The sequence below is a fragment of the Anolis carolinensis genome, chromosome 4 (genome assembly GCF_035594765.1).
Source record: "Anolis carolinensis isolate JA03-04 chromosome 4, rAnoCar3.1.pri, whole genome shotgun sequence".
NCBI classification, from domain to species: Eukaryota; Metazoa; Chordata; class Lepidosauria; order Squamata; family Dactyloidae; genus Anolis; species Anolis carolinensis.
This window is the reverse complement of record NC_085844.1, coordinates 3,409,239-3,422,296: the sequence shown is the minus strand read 5'-3', so window position 1 is coordinate 3,422,296 and position 13,058 is coordinate 3,409,239. Positions and strand designations below refer to the sequence as shown.

General features: G+C 38.3%; 1 protein-coding gene across 3 annotated transcripts in view; it reads left to right on the top strand.

Annotated features, from left to right (window-relative positions):
- The first annotated feature begins 5,652 nt into the window (after window positions 1–5,652).
- LOC100565407 (protein EFR3 homolog A) overlaps window positions 5,653–13,058 on the top strand; it is a 72,744-nt gene continuing 65,338 nt past the window's right edge. For 2 of the 3 annotated variants that reach the window (XM_062979910.1, XM_062979908.1), the window contains exon 1: window positions 5,653–5,769. The gene's annotated coding sequence lies outside the window, so the exon portion shown is untranslated. Of the gene's footprint in view, window positions 5,770–12,840; window positions 12,858–13,058 lie in introns of those variants that run through there. The other variant, XM_062979909.1, reaches the window with a different exon arrangement.

The following is a 13,058-nucleotide window of genomic DNA, read 5'->3' as shown; positions in this document are numbered from 1 at the left end:
CTCATTTGTCCTCGTTTATTGGAAGGCTGTTGTTATCTCAATGAGCTTTTATCCGGAGAATTATGTTTCTCTTATCTCACTGCTGGGGATGATGGGCAGAGTCCTCTTTCCAGTAAGACGACCTCAATGTGTAAGCTTTATTTAAGCCTTATGTAAGGTTCCCAGATTGGAAAGCCTGGCCTTGGACTTCAGGACTTTGCCCTCTCTTCTGCAGGAAAACAGCAAAGAAGGAAGGAATCTCAGGGCAAGAGCACTGCCCTAAAAAGAGACATTCTCACATGTATTCCTTGTGTATTGCTCTGCTTTGGAAGAAGTGCTGGGTATATATACATATACATACATACATACACACACACACACACACACACATACATACTGTTGTGATGGAGTCTTCGAGTAGAGATACTACTAGCTGTGTTAGAATAGGCAGGAAAACTACTCGTGAGCAAGACTCCGATGAGGAGCAACAAAGGAAGGGAATCCGGGAAGTACTTATGGAACCCACTGATGATGATAGCTTTGAGGGTTTTGAAGGGGATTGTGGGGCAAGGTGTTTGTTGGGCGCTTTCGCGATCTCTGTTTCAGAAGACGTGTTTGGAAGATTGCTTTGGGACCTGCCGGCTTGCCTCCGTCGCTTTGGCTCTTTGTGTTGACCTTGGACTGGAACTCGATGCCTGTGACTTCTCCCTAACGACGCGGATTGGAACTCGATGCCTGTGACTTCTCCCTAATGACATGGATTGGAACTCGATCCCTGTGACTTCTCCCTAACGACACGGATTGGAACTTGATGCCTGTGACTTCTCCCTAACTACGCGGACTGGATGTGGCGGCTGTGACTTCTCCTTTACGACGCGGTTTGGCTTCAAAAACGTTTTGGGGCATAGTGTGGCCGCTGGTCACTGTGGGTAGTTGCTGGTAGCTTTCCTGTGATTGTTAAGCTCCATCGAGTAGGTGGAGCGAGTTTCCAGCCGTTTCGGCTTAGTTTGTTTTAATCCAGATTATTTCCCAGGATAATCCAGATTATATCCTGAGTTTGGTTTTTTTTTTCTTTTTGGCCATTGTTACTTCACACTGAAGAGAAAGTGTTTTGAGCCCTTTTTTGGTTGTTTTCTAGGCTCTTTTGTGTTGTTTTGCAATAAACTGAGTTACAGTAGAGTCTCACTTATCCAACATAAACGGGCCAGCAGAATGTTGGATAAGTGAATATGCTGGATAATAAGGAGAGATTAAGGAAAAGCCTATTAAACATCAAATTAGATTATGATTTTACAAATGAAGCACCAAAATATCATGTTATACAACAAATTTGACAGAAAAAGTAGTTCAATATGCAGTAATGTTAAGTTGTAATTACTGTATTTACGAATTTAGCACCAAAATATCATGATGTATTGAAAACATTGACTACAAAAATGCGTTGGATAATCCAGAACGTTGGATAAGCGAGTGTTGGATAAGTGAGACTCTACTGTATTTATATTGGCTAGCGTCTGACTCGTAATACATACACACACAGATTCCTTGTGTACTGCTATGCTTTGGAAGAAGTGCTGGGTTACACACACACACACACACATATATACACACACACATACACACACACACATATATATGCACATACACACACATATATATATATACACATATTATTATTATTATTACAATTATTACAATATTTATATCCCACCCTTCTCACCCAATAGGGGACTCAGGGCGGCTTACAATAAAACACATATATAAAATTGTACAATACATTGTGAATCAATTAAAAAGTTATTAAATTACATCAGACATTAATAAAAACACTTATAAAATACAGATGGGCATGTTCGAATCTAAAAGACTGGGTATATATACATACATATATATATATATATATATATATATATATATATATATATATATACACACACACACACACACACATATATACACATACAATCACACATACACACACACACACATATTCCTTGTGTCCTGTTTTGCTTTGGAAGACATGCTGGGTATTATTTATTTATCTCTTTATGTAAATAATAATAATTTACTTTTATTTAGTATCCCACCTTCCTCTCGATAGAGGAGCTCAACAGCAAACATGGCACAACATACAACTGAAACAGAACATGAAATGGATGCATTAAAATATGGAAGGGAAAAAAAAACAAAATCTCTTGTGTTATTGAACATAGAAAATATTAAAATATATTTAATACTCATACAATCCAGTTCAAAGCAGACAGACTGGGATCGGAAATCTGCAATTATAGGGCAGTGTAGATCCAGTCTTAGGGCCCTTCCACACAGCCATATAATCCAGAATATCAAGGCAGATAATCCACATTAAATGCTTTGAACTGGATTATCTGGGTCCTCAGAGGCTGGACTAGATGACCTTTAGATGCCCCTTCCTAGGAGTCCATCCTTTTGAATCTCATTAAGAGAACAAAGCAGGATATATTTTTAAAAATAATATTTCCTGAGTCAGTGAAGAAAGAAAGGGATGTTTATTATTGTCTGTAAATTCTAGATATTTATTACATAGGTTGGCTTTGTTTGCAAAGATGCAGAATAAATAAACCTGCTCTGCTAACAAAATGTTTACAATATGACATACAAACTGAAAAAACTCAATATTTTGATATAGTCTCAGAGCCATAATGAACCTTAGCCTAAAATACATATTATCCCTTTCTTTTTCTGTCCTGGGATTCCTAAAGTGTGGAATGAAAGTGGTATTAAACCGCATTAACTCAAAGACATTCATATGAAGCAACACCGCCACCTAATGGCCATTGGTAGCTATTACAACAACAAAGCTATTTTGATTGATCTCCATTTATTTCACCTACATCTTGATCCCATATATGCTATGGTGTAATGGGATTTGTAGTTTACTCTTTGGAAGATAAAGCTAAAGGCCTTGCAGAACTGCAACTGCTAGTATTCTATAGCAGTTAAAAGTGGGGTCAAACTGCATTAACTCTCCAGTGTGGACGCACTCATTTGGTGTAAAAACACATCCTCTTGAGAATGAAGAGTTAACTGTTGCATAATCATTCCCTTAAGAAAAAATAAAATATGGACTGCCAGGCTGGATTACGGATTTTGCAATAAATCTGGTTAAACAAGTTCCCTGGGGCTCAATTCCCGGCTCTTGACATAAGAACCATTGTTTCTCGGCTTGACGGCGTATTTATTTTTGCTATAAAATGCAACAAAACATAGGCCCATTAACCCTAATTCTCAAGTCTAAAATCTGAGATTTGCCAAGTCTTGTTCTAAGCACCTTCTAATGTTCCCATTGATAACATCTCCCCTGTTCTTATGAACTGAAACCCATTTCATTGATAAATTCCTGTTTCATTGAGAGATTTCCTGCTGATATTGAGAGGTTTTCTGGCTTTCATTGGTGCCGTTGGGACTCTCCGCTGCTGGGGATCGGCACATAGGTTTTGAGTCAACCTTTGTAGAGAGAAATTATTATTATTATTATTATTATTATTATATTATTATAGTATTAATAATATAGCATTATTATTATTACTAGTAATATTATTATATATGACACAGCAAACAAGATAGATATGCTGGATTTCGTATCACAAAATCACAAGTCGGACACTTCCCAAGTGTCTAGGACTGTGTGATGTATTTTCGGATGATGTGTGCAGATCCCAGTAGGTGGCCTTATTATTATTATTATTATTATTATTATTATTATTATTATTATTATTAATATTTTATTATGACACAGCAAACAAGATAGATATGCTGGATTTCATATCACAAAATCACAAGTCGAACACTTCCCAAGTGTCTAGGACTGTGTGATGTATTTTCGGATGATGCGCACAGATCCCAGTCGGGTGGCCTTTTGCAGTTGGCAGATCGTGATTTTGTCAATGTCTATTGTTTCCAAATGCCGGCTGAGATCTTTTGGCACGGCACCCAGTGTGCCCATCACCACCGGGACCACCTGCACTGGTTTCTGCCAGAGTCTTTGCAGTTCAATCTTGAGGTCCTGATAGCGGCTGAGTTTTTCCTGTTGTTTTTCACCTGGGATGGCAACATCAGTGATCCAAACCTTTTTCTTTTCCACAACTGTGATGTCTGGTGAGTTGTGTTCCAGAACTTTGTCAGTCTGGATTCGGAAGTCCCACAGTATCTTTGCATGTTCATTTTCGAATACTTTTGCAGGTTTGTGATCCCACCAGTTCTTTACTGCTGGGAGGTGGTACTTGAGGCATAAGTTCCAGTGAATCCTTTGGGTCACATAGTTGTGCCTCTGTTTGTAGTCTGTCTGTGCAATTTTCTTACAGCAGCTGAGGATATGATCCATGGTTTCGTCGGTTTCCTTGCACAGTCTGCATTTTGGGTCATCAGCTGATTTTTCGATCTTGGCCTTAATTGCCTTTGTTCTGATGAAATCATAAATTACTTAAATCTTAATAAAATTAATAAAATTTTAAATCCGTTATATAAATTAGTCTTGAATTAATTAAATATTACATTAATTGAGCTAATTACATCTTAGATTAATTAAACCTTCCATTAATTAAATTATAAATCAGTTAAATTAATTACTGCTAAGTCAATTAAATTTTACTTCAATTAGATTAATTATTAAATTAATTAATTATTGTTAATGTAATATTAAAATAATAAAGGTAATTACATCATAAGTTACTTAAATCTTAAAATAATTAAATGAAATATTAACTTAAATTAATTAAATCTTAAGCTAATTACATCTTAAATTAACTATATCTTCTATTAAATCTATTAGTTACATTTTAAATTAATTAAATATTACCTTAATTAAAGTAATTAAATCTTAATGGAATTAAATCAGTTCACTCTTAAATTAATTAAATCTTAATTTAATTACAGTAGAATCTCACTTATCCAACATAAACGGGCTGGCAGAACGTTGGATAAGCGAATAGGTTGGATAATAAGGAGGGATTAAACATCAAATTATGTTATGATTTTACAAATTAAGCACCAAAACATCATGTTACACAACAAATTTGACGGAAAAAGTAGTTCAATACGAAATAATGCTATGGAGTAATTACTGTATTTACGAATTTAGCATCAAAATATCACGATGTATTGAAAACATTGACTACAAAGATGTGTTGGATAATCCAGAACGTTGGATAAGCGAGTGTTGGATAAGTGAGACTCTACTGTACATCTTAATTTAACTATATCTTAAATCCATTAAATCTTATATTAGTTACATTTTAAGTTAATTAAATATTACCTTAATTAAAGTATTTAAATCTTAATGTAATTAAATCAGTTCACTCTTAAATTAATTAAATCTCAATTTAATTATATCTGACATTATTTAGATCTCAAATTAATTAAAGTCAACTAAATCATACATTAATTAAATATCTAAATTAATTAAATTAATCAAAAGCATATCGCATTAAAATACATAGGTCAAAGATGAAAACATTGGGAAACGTATTAGGCTTCCATGGAGAAGAGTCAGAAGCAAAGACCCTACCAAGGAGAAGTAAAAACTACGATCCCCACAATGCACCGCGCCGCCCTATGCATCCCTATGGAAGGATTTGCGGAGACACCTCACTCGTCCCCGTGGAGCTTTTATATGTTATGAATGGCGGCAGGGAAAAAAAACTACGACACCCAGAATTCACGGCGCGCCTCCAGCCACGCCCCCTTCTCGGAATAGTATGATAAGCCGGCGGGAAGAAGCAAGATGGCGGCTCTTGGAGGGAAGCGGTTGAGGTGAGTGAGAGAAAGTAAGGGGCGTGTGTTTGGGGAGGCCGCGGAGGGACAAAAGGCCGGTTTGGGGGCCCGTTCGAGGCTTGGAATGAAGGGGGAGCTCCGGGGAACAAGGTGGACTAAACCTCGGGGGGCTTCGCGCTGGGGATTTCGTTTTAAAAGCAAGAATATACAGCCCCCCCCCCCTTCAGCTCTCCTCAGGTCTCGTCCACCTAAGATGAAGAAAAAGAAGAATATAAAATTTATTTATTTTATTTTATTACAATACTTATATCCCGCCCTTCTCAGCCATAGGGGACTTGTGATCGAGGTGACCCCCCCCCCCCAGGACTTTGTAAAAGATAGTTCAAAAATCAAGACTTTATGTTCTATATTCCATATATTTATAGTAGAAGGTGATTGAGACTTTTTACTGGAGTTTACTGTGACTCTGCACAAAAGGTGTTTGACCTTTTAGCCTGAGGCAAGAGATAACAACTTCTTGAATTGTAAAATCATGCTGCTAAAACTCCACTTTTATGAATTTCCATATTGGGTTCCCCAGATTTTATGAACTTCGTTCTTATCAAATGTTTTCAATTGTTTATATCATTCATGATTCCCCTTTATGCAATGTAACTCACCTTTATGGATTCTCCCTTATTTCCATGAAATCTATCTATCTGCCTATATGTATTTGTACTCTTTGGGATCCCCGGAAAATATGTATTTTTCCCAGCAGGGTTTATATTCCAACTTTATTTTATTTTTCATTTTATTTCATATAATTGTCAAGTCATGAAATCAAATAGGAAATATTTTGAACTCAACCTGAACCCCAGAACCTATCCCAGTTCCTATGACCCAGGCTTCCCTTCCCAAAAACAAAAGGATAATCTGCCACCGCTAAACCCAATCAAATTCAGATTGCATGGACAATATAGGGCTTGAGTCGCCGAATTCGGAGTATTGACCTAAAGGTGATTCGCCCCCAAGGCAAACATTGTCATATCTCATCCAAAGGAAAATCCAGGACACCTCAGGAAGGCGCCCTGCAGAGCCTGTCAATATGGCTCATCACCACCCATCTTTGCTTCCACCTCTGACACCCCAAGGCATATCTAAAATCTGTATACGTGACAGAAACCCGGACACCCTTGATTGCTGTCATTAATCCCTTTAGAAATCGGTCTAGCAGGAATTAATCTGATATTTCCTGCCCTGTCACTTCATTGTTCCAATAACTCCCGCCTTCTCCTTCCTGATTGGCTCGAGTGGGGACAAAAAGCAGCTCCCTATTGGGCCAACAAAGCAAGGCGGGAAACGAAAGCCCGCCTCGTTCAACCTTCTAGCCTATCAGCGACCAGATGGGCGGGGGAGCGGGGCGGGAAATTCAAAGGGCTGTCAGACTGAAATTTTGTATAAATATGACTTTATTTTGATTATATGGTACCCTAGTAGACTGAATGATCACTACTAGAGTCCTTTTCAGCTGAATCGCTCAATAAAGACTCCTTGGCGGAATTTTCCTTCAACTTTGGCGGACCTTCTTCATTTCGGCTTCAGGTTGTATTGCGGCTCATATTTTCCTATTGGCTCCGCCAAGGTCCGTTCTCTCAGGACCAGATCGGGTCTCTCCTTAAGGGCCCGATCCCCTAAAACGCGGTCGACAACAGACTCAGGGCTGCTCACAATAAAACACAGTATAAAAATATTATTATTTCTGCTATTTCTACCCCGCCCTTCTCCCCGAGGGGACTCAGGGCGGCTTACACAACTGGCAGGATCACTACCAGTACATCATAATACAATAAAATAAGAATAAAACAGTTAAAATAGTTAAATAACATAGTAAAGGTAAAGGTTAACTGCAGCAAAGATTGTTGATAGCAAGGAACTGGAAAGGTAAAATAAACATACAAATAGAAGAATGGTATAAAGAACTATGGAAATTAGCAATAAACAATAAATTGACATGTAGGTTAAGAGTTAGGAAAGGGGTATGGAAGGAAAATGACTTTGACGAGGTTTGGGGAAAATTTATTGAGAAGAGTTTAAAAGAAGTAGATGGGAAATGACCTCCACAAGAAGAAATGGAATTTTGGAAGGAGAATGTAAAACAATTCAACCAGTTAAAAATTAAATACATTAAACACTGATAAAAAAATATACATATAAATACACAATTGGCGCACTATTACAATAATAGTGTCAAAATCAATAATACAGTAGAGTCTCACTTATCCAACACTCACTTATCCAACATTCTGGATTATCCAACGCATTTTTGTAGTCAATGTTTTCAAAACATCGTGATATATTTTGGTGCTAAATTCGTAAATACAGTAATTACTACATAGCATTACTGCGTATTGAACTACGTTTTCTGTCGAATTTGTTGTCTAACATGATGTTTTGGTGCTTAATTTGTAAAATCATAAGCTAATTTGATGTTTAATAGGCTTTTCCTCAATCCCTCCTTATTATCCAATATATTCACTTATCCAACATTCTGCCGGCCCATTTATGTTGGATAAGTGAGACTCTACTGTAATAATAATAGTAATAATAGTTGTTATAAAGCAAATAATTGTTATAAAGTAGAGAAGCAGCCAGACTTTGAAGCTGCAAGGCTATTCAATGCTAATCAAGGTGGCCACTTTTTAAATCGTGTCAGAAGCGACTTGAGAACATACTCCAAGTTGCTTCTGGTGTGAGAGAATTCACCGTCTACAGCAGGGGTCCCCAAACTAAGGCCCGGGGGCCGGATGCGACCCTCCAAGGTCATTTACCTGGCCCCCACCGTCAATTTTATAATATAATATTTTTATATTATTTTAAATAATATAATATATTGTATATACATACACTATTGGTAATAATATTATAATGTTATACAATATAATACTAATAATAATACCATATAATAATATTAATTATATGTTATAAAAAGGTTTCCCCTGACATTAAGTCCAGTCATGTCTGACTCTGGGGGTTGGTGCTCATCTCAATTTCTAAGCTGAAGAGCCGGCGTCGTCTGTAGACACCTCCAAGGTCATGTGGCCGGCATGACTGCATGGAGCGCCCTTACCTTCCCGCCGGAGCGGTACCTATTGATCTACTCATATTTGCATGTTTTCGAACTGCTAGGTTGGCAGGAGCTGGGGCTAACAGCGGGTGCTCATTCCACTCCCGGGATTTGAACCTGGGACCTTTTGGTCCACAAGTTCAGCAGCTCAGTGCTTTAACACACTGTGCCATCAGGGCCCCCCATTATATGTTATATATTACATATAATATTACAGTATAGTGGTATAGTTCAATATAGTAATATATAATGCAAATATTGTGCTCAGATGCTCTGAGTCCCCTTCGGGGTGAGAAGTGCGGGATATAAATGTAATAAATAAATGTAGTAAATGAATAAATAAATAATTTTAGACTTAGGCTCACCCAAAGTCTGAAATGACTTGAAGGCACACAACAACAACAACAACAACAATCCTAATTAACTTGACTATCTCATTGGCCAGAATCAGGCCCACACTTCCCATTGAAATCCCGATAGGTTTATGTTGGTTACAATTGTTTTCATTTTAAAATATTATATTGCTCTTTCATTTTTGTTGGTTTTTTTTCACTACAAATAAGACATGTGCAGTGTGTACAGGAATTTGTTCATTTTTTTTTTCAAATATAATTCGGCCCCTCCACAGTCTGAAGGATTGTGGATCGGCCCTTTGCTTTAAAAGTTTGAGGACCCCTGGTCTACAGAGATGTTGTCCAGGGGACATTGCCCAAATGTGTTACTGGGAGGCTTCTCTCATGTCCCTGCAAGCTAGAGCTGACAGATGGGAGCTCACCTAGTCTCACAGATTCGAACCGGCAACCTTCAGGTCAGTAGTTCACAAGGGTTTAATAATAATAATAATAATAATAATAATAATACTTTATTTTTATACCCTGTCTCCATCTCCCCAAAGGGACTCGGGGCGGCTTACGTGGGGCCAAGCCCAGATAAAACAGTAAACCAAATAAGAACATCAAAAAGATACAAACACAAATATTAAAATTCAACATTCTAAATATAACAAGAGTATAAAATGATAATCATACTAAAACATGGATTTTGCACCCAAATAGAGGGGATAAAAATGAACTGAGCAAAGTGCAACAAGTGAGTCTTATAACATGAGGTAGTTAATTCAGGGCAATCGTTAATGAGAGAGTAGCTTGGGATGGGATTAGCTTATTAACCCACTGTGCCACCATGACTCCTATTTAGTAGTAATAATAACATATTTAAACATAATATATTATAATTATAACTAGCTGTGCCCGGCTACGCGTTGCTGTGGCCTTTTTTAGGTGGTTCCATGTCTTTTGGGGGGGGGGGGGGGAATCTTTTGTTGGAAGGTGTTAGGTGGCCTTGATTGTTTCCTAGATGGAATTCCTTTGTTTTCAGAGTGTTGCTCTTTATTTTGTGTTTTGAGATGAAAGAGTGATGAGTACCGAATGGGTTTGGACCTTCAAAGAGTGGGTGTTTCCCTGTTTGAGGGGCGGGGGGATCCTTTGTTGAGCGTAAGAACATAGAGACGTGGATGAGGGGTTGTGTTGTCAATTTTCTAGGTTGGGGAGACTTTAGTTTTGTTGTTTTGCCCGGTGGAGCGACGCCATTATCCTTTTAAATATATAGATAGATATAGATATAATCATATATCTAAAAATAGTAGTGTAGGTTGAGTATCTCTTTTCTGAAATCCTCAATAATAATAGTAGTAATAATAATAATACTAATAATAATAACTATGATAAGCCAATGGGAATTTTGGCTGCATCCAAAGAAGCCTAGTGTCCAGATTGAGGGAAGTCATGGTGCCTCTCTATTCTGCTTTGGTCAGACCTCTTTACCTGGAATCACACTGTGTCCAGTTCTGGGCACCACAGTTGAAAAGAGATGTTGACAAGCTGGAAGGTGTCCAGAGGAAGAGGGCAACTAAAAGGATCAAAGGACCTTGAATCCCTCTGAGGGGCTTCTTAAAGAACTGGGTCTGTTTAGCCTTCAGAAGAGAAGGCTGAGAAGAGACATAAGAGCCATGTGTAAATATGTGAAAGGGTTTCATAAGGAAGAGGGAGCAGGCTTATTTTCTGCTTCCCTTGAAACTAGGACTAGGAGCAATAGGCTCAAATGACAGGGAAGGAGATTCCACCTGAACATCAGGAAGAACTTCCTGACCGTAAGAAGAGCTGTTCAGCAGTGGAACTCTTTGCCTCATAGTCTGGTGTGACCCGCCTCAAGCCACAAGGAGAGGCGGGTAAAAAATAAAAATTATTATTTTAATGACATAAAAACACAATATGACACAGCAAACGAAATGTATATGCTGGATTTTGTATCACAAAATCACAAGTTGAACACTTCTGAGGTGTTTAGGACTGTGTGATGTATTTTTGAATGATGCACGCAGATCCATGTAAAGTGGCCTTTTGCAGTTGACAGATCGTGATTTTGTCAATGTTTATTGTTTTCAAATGGCGGCTGAGATTTTTTGGCATAGCATCCAGTGTGCTGATTCTCACTGGGACCACCCGTACTAGTTTACGCCAGAGCCTTTGTAGTTTGATTTATTGTTATTGTTATTGTGAGCAGCCCTGCTTAGATGTTGCAGACTCAGGACAACTTCCTTGATGGAGTCCATCCAACTGTAAAGCTGTCTTCCTCTTTTCTTATAAACTTCGTAAGCATTAGTCATATCTTCTCATGATGTAACCAAAGTTTGAGCCTCAATTTAGTCATTATTGTCTTCTAGGGAGAGTTCAGGCTTGATTAGGGCCCAATTATTATCTTTTAGCCAGACATAGTATAAATAGAACTAAGTCTTCCTCTTTTCAAGCTACCTTCATTTTTTACAAATTATTTTTCAACGTCAGTTTAGTTACTTTGGTTGCTGGTAAGAGAATTCAGCCTTGATTTGTTCTTAGCCCTGCTTATTTGTCTTTTTTTGGCAGTCCATCCTGTTCGTAAAGGAGTTGATTTTGTCCCCTCTTGGCAACTTTCTCTTTCTCAGTCCTCCAGCCCTCCATGTTTGCATAGGAGCATGAGCCAATTTCTGTATTGTACGTTTTGTTTTGTGTTGTAACGCTCCGGTTGCATATCCTCAATGTGAACTAGGGTTCTCCATGCTCCAATGGACAGGCCTTGAACGAGCACATAAAGTCCATCCTTTTGCCATTCTTTTGTACTTGGGAGTGTTGGTAAAAGACAGCTGATGAATACCTTTATAATATATTTTCATGGACCAACCTCCAGTTCTGCTTCTAGGTAGTTTTTCTGAATGCCAAAGAATAGGCAATGGTCGCCTATTTGACATGACCATCCCTCACCTAAAAGAGAAACATATAGAGCTTGGCTGCAACTGAAACTTTGCATCTTGGCCCTTTTAGATCTTCACGTAGAGTTAAAGGTGTTCGTTGGGTTTTACCTAATCATTGCTGTCATTGAAAACCACCTCCAAGGACAGCTTTCTCCTGAAACACAGATACGGCTTTAAACCGGTGCCCTTGCTAATTGGAAAAGCCTGCCAGAAGTGTGCAAAAGCATCACTTTAAAGAGCTTGCATCTGCATTTCTTTGTGCATTAAAGTAGATCAGGAGTTCTCCCTATAAAGTGTTTCCAGCTGGTGATGCCAAGGTCTTGGTGTTCACCTTTATGCTTACCACATTTCAAGCCCAGAAAGGGTTTCCCATGTATTTTTTGCAGTTCCATAGAAATAGGAATTGTGGGAGTTAAAGTCCGAAACACCTGGAAGAGGGCCCGTTTGCCCATGCCTGTGATAAGGGATACTCAAGCTGTATTCATCCTCAAAAAGTGTTGACTCTTTAGAACTGGAAATCATTTCCTGGCGCATTGCTAATTTTTCTCTCTGCCCTCCAATGCCCTCCACTGATTGGAAAGGCCCTCTGAGGCTCATGGCATCATCTCAGCCAAAGCCAATAATAATTGGAGGCATGACAGATACTGCCTGTGAGTTTGTGCCCTTTGCTGCAGAAATCTTGTCTTCTTGCTTAGCTGAGGACCTTTTCAATCAAGAGGCTGTTTGTGTCTTGTCAAGGTGGGTCTATTTATTTATTTATTGTGTCAGAAGCAAACCGAGGGTACAAGTTGTATTGTATTTAAAAACAAACAAAGTTAAAAAAAACTTGGCATTATACTAAATGTCCTTTGACCAGTAGCTGGCCACTTGGAGTGCCTCTGGTGTTGCTGTAAGAAGGTGCTTCATTGTTCATGTGGCAGGGCTCAGACTGCATTGTAA